A 10390-nucleotide genomic window follows, 5' to 3' on the forward strand; every position below is an offset into this window, starting at 1 on the left:
ATTATTTAGACTTCTTGAGATAGAATTTCTGGTAAAACTTTTGTTCTCAATATTATTTGTTATATTTATTATTTGTTATTATTGTTTTTAGTTGTATTTGGTTTAGTTCTGTCTTATTTAGACAAAAGGGGGAGATGTAGAGAGAGCCCGCCTTTTGGGAGCAGGACGGCCTCGGGCAAATGTTTATAAATTGGGGGGCACAGACGCTGGAGCCCCTTCCTGTTTCCTGTTTCTGGGCATCGCGGGAACTTCGGTTGCGTGAGTGTGCTATTTACATTAAAGTTGTATCATCTTATACCAATTGGCCTGTATTAATTCGATCCGCCATCCGCTATCTAATCTTCAACTCCTTTAGATACCCAAGAAGGAAATAATATTAATGGAGTAAGCAAGAAGTACAAGCAAGCAACGTCTAAAAAATGTGAGTAAGGAAAGAAACAGCTGGCTGTCTAGACAGTCACCAAAAGTTCCTCTGCAATGTTGGGGAATCCATCTTTGACCACAGGCCTAGCATATTTGACAGACTATTCTGTGAAGCAGGATATTTTGTGCCCTACTTGTCTAATTATGACAGTATAATGTCGGCAGTTGAGCCAGGGGCATTTGCTTGCCAGTGGCTTACTCTTGCCACAAAGAAAGTAAACTCCATGTGGAGGTTCTTCAACATCCATTATCTTATCTGAAGTAGATTGGTGCTGCCAAGAGCAGACATGAATCATTGTCATAAAAAGAAGAACCTAGGTTATTAAACCATCTTAAATGCAATATTTTCTAGATCTCTGAAGTGTTTAAAGATGACTTATCTATTTAAATCATATCTTTGTCTGACCTGGAAAACATACCTAATGTGACTACAAGTTTGATTATACTAGGTGATTAACTACTAACCAATATTTCTTTATTATCCTAAATAATTGATAATAACAATTTTCAAGGACTAGAATTTGCATTACTTTGTTAAATGAGCTGTATAGGTACAATACTTTGAACAAGGTTTGAGATGTATGTACAATATATTTTAACAAAATTAATCTCAAATTTGTTAAAATTTAAAATTGTATGAATATACAATTTTGTATACTATATACAAAGTAAAACCAATGTAAAATATTTAAAATTAGTAGTTGCTTTTTAAAAGTAGATTCCACAATCTACCTTTTAACTTACCTTTTTATTTATTATATCTATATCTTCTTTTTTTCTTTTCAGAGAAGATTCTATAATCTACCTTCCTATCTTATCATATCTATATCCTCTTTTCTTTTTCTTTCATTTTTTTCCATTTTCTTTCTCTGTTTCTTTCCTTCTTCCCTCCTTCCTCCCTCCATTTCTCCCTTTCTCTCTCCTTTTATCTCTCCCTCCATCTTTTTCTTCTTTTTTTCTTTGTATTTTTGGTTTTTCAGGACAAGGTTTCTCAGTAGATATGGAGCTCATCCTGGATCTCAGTCTATAGACCAGTCTGAACTTAACTCACAAAGATCCATCTGCTTCTTCCTCCCAAGTGCTGGGATTAAAGACATGGACCACCACTGCTTGGCCTTTATTAAAAACAAATAAACAAACAAACAAGGCAAAACAAAACAAAACCCAAGAACCTTGAATATAATTTTCTTTGTTTAGCTTTTTTCCTGACCATTATTCATAACAACTTGTAACCAACAGATAAAACAAAAGCAAACATCCATAACCCGGTTTATGAAAATGTGAGCGCAGTTTTCTAGGCTGCTACCTGATGATTGGGGTGCTGCTAATCTTATGGGAACCCAAGAAAATTTAGGATTATGGTCTAATCCTTACCGGCGTATTCTGTGAGGCTTGATTATTTCAGCCATAGTCTTGAAGCTGATCTGGATGTAGAACTCAGAGGAAACTACAACAAATGTACTCTGAAACATTGGATCATCTGGGTCATCTGTTTCCCTTGGGGATTTTTCAGGGGGGTCTTCCTTGATCAAACCTTATTTTTCTTAGCCCAGAATGAATCCACAGCCTCTCACTTTGTGTGAAAGAAATGCAAAACCTCTTCTCCAAAGAAGCATATCTTTTGACTTAAATTTTAAAATCAAGTCATTTTCAAAATATACAGGTTGGACTATTCCAGTAACATCAGTAATCAAATATCTTTTTGCAGCTGTTTCCTCTTTCTTCAGCAGTCAAACAATTCAAAGACAACATAAAGTATCCCGATTCTTTGTATATTTTCTGTCTTTACATGGAAGCTAAGTTGGGGTGGTTAGGAGCTGGTAACATTAGTTTTTCTCCCTAACTCAAGTAACTAGGTTTGGGTTCTGAATTTTAGTGTTGGAATTCCAGTCCCAGCCCTGGCCTGGGCTGGTGGTTAAAAGCCTCAGAAAAAAAAAAAGGTGTTTTCATAAATTCATGCCACAAAATGTTGGCTCCCAAATGAAGCATGATTAATAAAATCTCAGGGTTAGAAATTGGGGTTTAACCTGAAGATCTAAAAAGCAAACAGTGAGCCATTGGTAAACCTCTAACTCAATCTGAAAATTGTGATCCTACCTCCAGAAATCTCAGAATATGACTGTGTTTTGAGTGTTGTTTTCTCCTGTTTTACTATCTTTTCTAGGACTAGGATTAGAGGTATGCACCACCATGATTAAAAGAAAGCAGTGTGGCTACTGGGATTAAGGGTGTGTGTTACAATAAACTGGTCTTGTAAGGCTGACCAGTGGGATTGTTTTACTCTGAGATCTTCAAGAGTTTTTATTTATTAAGATAAAATTGAAATACCACTACACACACATGAGTGTGTGTATGTCTCTGTGTGTGTCCCTGTGTGTGTGTAAAGATTCCTGATTTGTTTTCAGATACTGGCACCAATGTGGTTGGTGGAACAATTTGGGAAGAAATAGTAATTCTGGCCTTCTTGGAGAAGATGTGTTAATCAGGTTGGACCTTGATTCAAAAGACTAATATTATTCCCAAGTGTGCTCTCTGCCTCTTGTTTTTGAATCAAGAAATGAGCTTCCATCTGGTTCTGTTGTCATGCCTTTGTTTCACTACCATGGACTTTAGGCCTTTCAAATTATAAATTCAATAAAATTCTTCATAAGTTTCCTTAGTCATAATGTTTTGTCACAGCAATAAAATACATACAAATAAAGTTCTTAAAAATCTTCCTCATAAAAAAAAAATCTTCCTCATATGAATGTCTTTACAGTTGTGAGTGGCTCTTGGATTTGCATTCTCAATGTACATCTGAACTTTCAAATTGTTTGTGTAGATTTTTTTTCTATTTGAACATTGACAGAAAGATTCCTCAAAGATAATAATCTAGGCAACCAGTAAAAAGACATACATGACCATTCCAATAATCAGAAAAATCACTTATTTGAAAAACAGAAACCTTTCTAAGTATTTAGAGGGAAATATATTCCTTTTTCAAGCTAAAGTTAGATTTTAGTTAAACTTTTATACTGGAAGGCACAGTCAAAATGATCAGAAGTTTTGAGTAGGCTACATAGAGCATCTCCAAAATCTTCAATAAAACGAGCAGCCTAGAATATTGATACCTAAGTTGCAGTCTAGAATTACATATTGCTTAAGTTACTGAGTAGCTCTAAATTTCTGAATATTTAAAAAGTTAAATTTATACATATGGATTATCCTGACCTATGTGATAAGACTGTTTCAAAATGGAATTAAGCATATGAAGGTGTCTTAGCTAGAGTTTCTGTTGCCACAAATAAACATGATGACCAAATAGCAAGTTGGAAAGGAAAGGGTGTTTGCACTTCTGCCAGACCTCCTTATTTCCCCAAGGAAACTTGAGTGTGCTATCTGCCTGTTCTATAGCCCCATGATGCAGGACACTCGGATGCAATAGGGAGTCAAGTCAAAGCAGGAACTCAGTTTATTACCATGAGCATCAGTTTATATAGGTTAAGTGACATTGTGTGATGTGGGGGTACCTACAGCCAATGAGAGACAGTCAAACCCTCTTTTCATCTAAAGGGGTATTTATCTAGATTTTGCTGTCTCATCCTCACTTGGTAGCTTTGAGACTATTCTTCAAAATCAAGCGAGGCTTTTCTTTGTCCTACAGGCCCTGAGTTAATTTTAACCCAACATCCCCCCTGTTTTTGTGTTATATCCCACCCTGTAACCTGGTCACTAAGCTAGACTAGCCCACTGGGGAGAAAGTATGGGTCATTTGACTTGGATACCCTCAAGTTGAGAGTTCATCTGTGTGGTGCGATATTTTGAGCCTATCATAATGTACTCGAAGGGCCATGAGTTGTATCTGTTTTATCTGGTTTTAGAATGCTTGTTTCATCATTTGGAGAATGCTTGGGCCAAAAAGGTAGATCAATAAACAAATAGCCACTGGCCCAATTAGGGAAGAGATAAGTGTGGTAAGCCATGGTGACCAATTATCCCAGGTCTTACAGGGGGTTCTTGACTTAAATGAATTAATATTTTTTCTTAACTCACCCATGGTTATTGTAACTATCCCAGAATGGTCCACATAGGAGCAACATTCTTCTCCAAGTGCCCTGCAAATTTCTACCTGTTCCATAAACTGAAAGTCCAAGCCTCTACTATTTTATAAGGTTACTCTTATTAAGGGATCTAAATACTTCTGTAAATAATGTAATACAGTCTGTCTTTTCTAAGGTCACTGTTCTGGACCTTAGAATCTTTAATTCTGTTGTGTGAATCTTGGGTGTATAGCTATTTGAGTCCTCTCCAGGTGACATGAGTTAAGCCATGCATTTTGGTACCATTTTTTTATGGGTATGGAGGATACTTTACAAATATTGTCTTCAAAAGGCCCAACTATTGGCCATCCCCTGTGGGAGAACAGCCCATTTGTATCTCTCATCAGGTCAAGAGGAGTTAACTGTAGGAATGGAAAAGGAAAAACATTCACAATCCTCCTCGTGAAGAGGAATTGAAAAGATGCAGTCCTTTAGATCAATTACAGTGAAGTGAAACTGGGAGGAGATTGCTGGGACTCAAGGTAAGCCCCTTAAAGGGGTCCCTACTAGCTCCATATGGACATTGATTTTTCATAGGTCCTGTAACATTCTCCAGGTCCCATTAGACTTATGTATTACAAACACAGGGCTGTTCCAGGGGCTATTGAGGGCCTTATCTGTCCTTCTTTAAGCAGGTATCTGATGATTTTATTGAACATCTTAAGTGTAAGTTCAGGTAATGGGCACTGCTCCACCCATACCAGCTTATCAGTGTAGAAGGAGTAGTGGGCTATGTCCTGCCACCCGGCTAGCTTTACACCAAAAATAATTACATGGAAACTGTATTCTTTTAAACACTGCCTGGCCTATTAGTTCTAACCTCTTATTGGCTAATTCTCACATCATGATTAACCCATTTCTAATAATCTGTGTAGCACCATGAGGTGATGCTTCCAGGGAAGATTCTAACCTGCGTCCATCTTGGAGAGGAGAGCTATCACATCTGCCTGACTCAGCTTCTTTCTCCCAGCATTCTGTTCAGTCTACTCTGCCTACCTAATTTTCTGTCCTATAAAAGGGCCAAGGAAGTTTCTTTATTAATTAACCAATGACACAACAGATAGACAGATGACACTCCTTCATCATATCAGGTGCCCAACTAATAGGGGGAACACTGAGAGCAGTGGCCTCTAGGGGATGAATTCAGTTTTCGAGGGTCTACCTGATGATAAGATATGACCTTGCTCAGTTTTATGATCATGAAATGCTAGGTGGTCAGTTGTAGTAACAGCATCCATTTGTCCTAAAATATCTTGTCCCAGGAGGTTTGCAGACAACCCCAGGTGGATCAGAGGCCTGATCTTTCCTTTGTCTCTGTCCGGCCCCACCCAAGTGTATATTCATTTCCCATTGGTAAGGATGGAGCTCCCTTATTTTCCTATTCCCCTTCCCCATTTTATTCTTTCCAGCACATCTGGGGACTTAGGGAAGTGGTGACTCCTTGTCACAGGCAATAACTACTTTCCTTTTTGTCTTTGCCTCTGCCTGCCTTATTCCTTGCCTCTGGGACTACTCTTCAGTAAATTGCATCCATTTTTTTATCTTCCCCCTTGTCTGTCTCCTTTTTCTCCCACTTTTTTTTGGTTAATTGGTTACTTTTGGATTCTTCAGCTCTCTCTTGATCTTTGATCTTTTCCTGTTCCTCACCTATCTCCTTCTCCCTGCTCTAATAGCCAATTGGCTATTTTCAGATTCTTTTGACCTCTTCCCATCTCTGCCTTTTTTCTTACCCACCATTTAGGGAGGCAGACAAGCAGGTGAAAACATGCCTTAAGGGCTTTAGTAGTTGGATTGAATCCCAATGGGTGGAGGTATATCAAAGTGTTTTTCCCTTACTCTGGCCAGAGTCTCTACCCAGTACCACACGTCCCATGAGAAAAGATTTCCTGTGAATACCAAGCTTTTCTCTCTCCTACAGGACTCACAGTACAGGCCCTGAGATAATTTGTCCCAACACATTTTAACATTCCTGTTCATCACCCAGAAAGTCAAGTCAGAATCTTACAAAGGTCAGGGACCCAAAGGCAGAAGTTGATGCAGAGGCCATGAAGGAGCGCTGCTTATTGACTTTCTTCACATGACTTGCACAGCCTGTTTCTTATAGGACCCAGGAATACCAGGCCAGAAATGTCACCACCTACAATGGGCTAGGCCCTCCAACATTGATAACTAAATAATAAAATTCCTTGTAGTCGGTCTTTTGGAGGCATTTTCTCAAATGAGGCTTCTTCCTCTTTGATAATTTTAGCTTGTGTCAGGTTGACACAAAACCAGCTATTACAGAAGGTGGCAAAAATATGTCTTGATTGGCTTTTTGCATATCAAAAAGCAATGCACTAGCTGATTATTGTCTTTTAATAATCCCATTACTTTAAAAATGCTTAGATATTAGCAACTTAAAACAGAAACAGATGTGTTAATTCTAGCTCAGAATTCTACTGTATTGTCCTTCATGGCAGGGAAGATCTATTATCAAGAGCTTGGCACAGTTGTTTGCAATGTATACAAAGTGAAGTAGCCTGAAATGATGACTATTTCTGCTCAGCTAGTTTTCTTCTGTTTATTAAATCAGGACACTAACCTAAATAGTGAGTTCATTTATTAAGGTAGGTCTTTACATCTTAACTAATGTAGTCAAAGTAATTCTTTTTAGACATACCCATAGGCTTGACTCTGTTGATTCCTGATCTTGTCAATATAAAGTATCACAAATCATCTCATTATCAAATGTACAATCAAACATATCACTTTCACAGCTTATCCTTCCATTTTTCTTCAATAATTCTGCTCATCTCATAATATAAAATGCATTCAGTCAAATTTCAACAGTCTCTGTAGTCTTTAATGGTTCCAACACATTTATAAACATAAACATAGAGTCTCTACAGATACTCAAGCAAACTTGTAACTTTATACTCTCATACAATTAAAACAAAGTTATATAATTCCAACATGCAATAATCCAGAGCCAAGTAAAGATCAGAGGAAAGCAAAATTTGAAGCCAAGGAAACAAACACCTAAGAATCTTTTAAACCTCTCTACTCCAGTGATTGCGTCTTTCACTATAGATCTTGATGAGAGTAATGAATATAACCATTTCAAAGACTGAATACTCACCTTCCTTGGATTATTCTCTTTTCACTGAAAAACAAATTAGCCTACTACATTAAAAATTGTTATACAAGTGCTCAATATATGAGCATCTATAAATTTTGTCAAAATAGTGAAAAAAAATGGTCTGTAGCTCCTCAAGAAGTCATTTTTTTTTTTGTCTTCTTGAGTCAGACTTCCAGGGTTCATTTATATTTTGACATTCTGGTCTTTCAAATTCCAACAAGAATGGCCCATTAGGCTGGGCAGTGGTGGCGCACGCCTTTAATCTCAGAACTCGGGAGGCAGAGAAAGGCATATCTCTGTGAGTTCAAGGCCAGTCTGGTCTACAAGAGCTAGTCCCAGGACAGGAACCAAAAAGCTGTGGAGAAACCCTGCCTGGAAAATTAAAAAAAAAAATGGCCCACTAACCCTCTGTTTACAAGGATTAAGGGCTTTCTATTACTTACATTTCTAATCCCTTTGTTTCAAAAGCAAGAGCCTTGTGATCAGGTTTATGGGAGTTAGGACACCACTACAATTCAATGGCCTCAGAGTTAGGCTTTGACTATTTTTATTAGCTATTTTTTTTTGTGGTTGAAACAAAAGATTTGAGCAAAGTGGCTATATTAAAGAACAGGTATTTTAGTTCAAAGGTTAAGAATAAAGTACATGAATACTGAGGGGACTTAAGAGGGACCAAGAGCTTACTACAAACAACACTGAGGGGATTGAGAGAGAGCACCAAGAGAACAAACTAGGAGAGAAAACCAAGAGAACAGGCATATAGAGACCTCAGAGGCTTTCTGAGATGAAGAAGAACACTTAAAAGAAATCCCACACTAGCTCAGAATTGAGAAAAATAGATAGTTATTTATTTAGGAGTAGACTCACAAATTAGAATCCTCTTCTGGAATAGAGAACAGAAACTAAATCCACAGCTGGAAAAGAGGGTGGACACATGCTTTACATTGTCATAAATAGTATAAGAAGCCATGCCCCAGTTGGCAGATAACTACTAGCTGTAGGATTTTATTATGCAATGCTTATATTGTTATGGTGGTACTTCAATTTATTGGTTATTGGGACTCAGTTTTTTATTTATATTCTATGGTTACCAAAAATATGGAACTTTTAGGAATGATTGAGTTTCTACAAACTAATAATGAACAGCTAGTTGACAGTACTAATACCACTGAGATTCAAAAGGTACCTGGAAAAATTAATACTATTCTAGATAATGCCATAAACATGGAGGATAAGTCAAAAATTTTAATAGGAAATAGGAAGCTTATATTCTGGCAGACTTCTATAAATTATCAAAGACCAAAGCTAACAGTGCATATAAATGGCATTGTAATAGGTGGTTTGATAGTCACAAGTGAGGATGTGAGTATCATTACTCCAGATTCTTGACATCCAAATTGGTCTCTTCAACTAGGAATTGGAACCATATCTCATGTTAAACAAAGCAAGAGATGGGTTGACTGCATTGGGCCGTAAGGTCAAAGAGGGAAACTGAGGCCAAATGTGGCTAATATTGCAGTAAATTTATGGGGTTATGACTTGCTGCAATAATGGAATACCCAGATTAGCATTTCTGCATTCCCTATAATCATAATTCTGGGAAGGATATTATAAGGTACAATACACAAAGATCACCACCCATTCAGGCTGTGCAAGAACATAAAGCAGCTAGAAAACCTTTAGAGGTACCAACAGCCCTACCTTTAAAATGATTAACTGAGAAACCAATATGGGTTAAGCAGTGGCCTTTAGCTGAAGAAAAATTGCAGGCTTTAGAACAGCTGGTACAAGAGCAACTAGATGCTCACCATATTGAAGAATCAAACAGTACTTCAAATTCTTCTGTATTTGTTGTAAAAAAAAAAAAGAAATCTGGTAAATGGAGAATTGTGACAAATCTAAGAGTTGTCAATCAGGTAATTCAACCTATTTGCCCTCTACAATCTGGAATTCCTCTTTCTTCTCTATTACTAATAGGGTGGTCTCATTGATTTGTACGATTGTTTCCTCACTTTATCTTTACAAGGATAGAAAAAAAATGCTTTCACATTGTCTACTTATATAATTCTCAGCCTTCTAGAAGATAATAATGGACTGTCCTTCCACAAGGAATACTCAATAGTGTCACTCTGTGTCAATATTTTGTAAGTCAGCCATTGGAAATAACACATAAGCAATTTCCTAAGTCTATAATTTGCCATTACATGGATGACATTTTGCTATCTGATTCAAACATAGATGCTTTAGGAAGAAAGATACTTTAGGGAAGAAGTAGAAGAAAATGACTATAAGTACCACATTATAAAAAAAATGGAGACCTTTATAAAGGAAATGAAAAACTCCCTTAAAGAAATGGAAGAGAGGCGGCCGGAACACCGGGCGTGTGAAGGCAGTCGGAACACCGGGCGATGGAAGGCAGCCAGAGGACGCCCTCTGCAGCCGGCGGAGACCGACTGGGACCGGAGTGGCAGCAGAGGACACAGGCTGCTGGCAGCGGGAACCGTCCTGGCAGAAGAAGCATGCTGCAGGAACCGCGCAACACCGAGAACAGATCGCCCCACTACAATTAAATCAAAGAGGTAGGCCTTCGGTTGGGGAGGTCCCTGGCAAAGGAGGAGCCGGGTCCTATTCCTGAAGACCCTTCTAAGGGGTGAGAGGGATCTTGGCCCCCGGCAGGACCCAGGAAACAGAGCAAGGGCATTTTGCAAGAGGAGCCCCTGGCCAGCAGGGAAACCTGAACCAGTTTTAACAGACCCCTTAGATAGCATCG

This window comes from Microtus ochrogaster, chromosome 19 (genome assembly GCF_000317375.1).
Source record: "Microtus ochrogaster isolate Prairie Vole_2 chromosome 19, MicOch1.0, whole genome shotgun sequence".
Classification (NCBI taxonomy): domain Eukaryota; kingdom Metazoa; phylum Chordata; class Mammalia; order Rodentia; family Cricetidae; genus Microtus; species Microtus ochrogaster.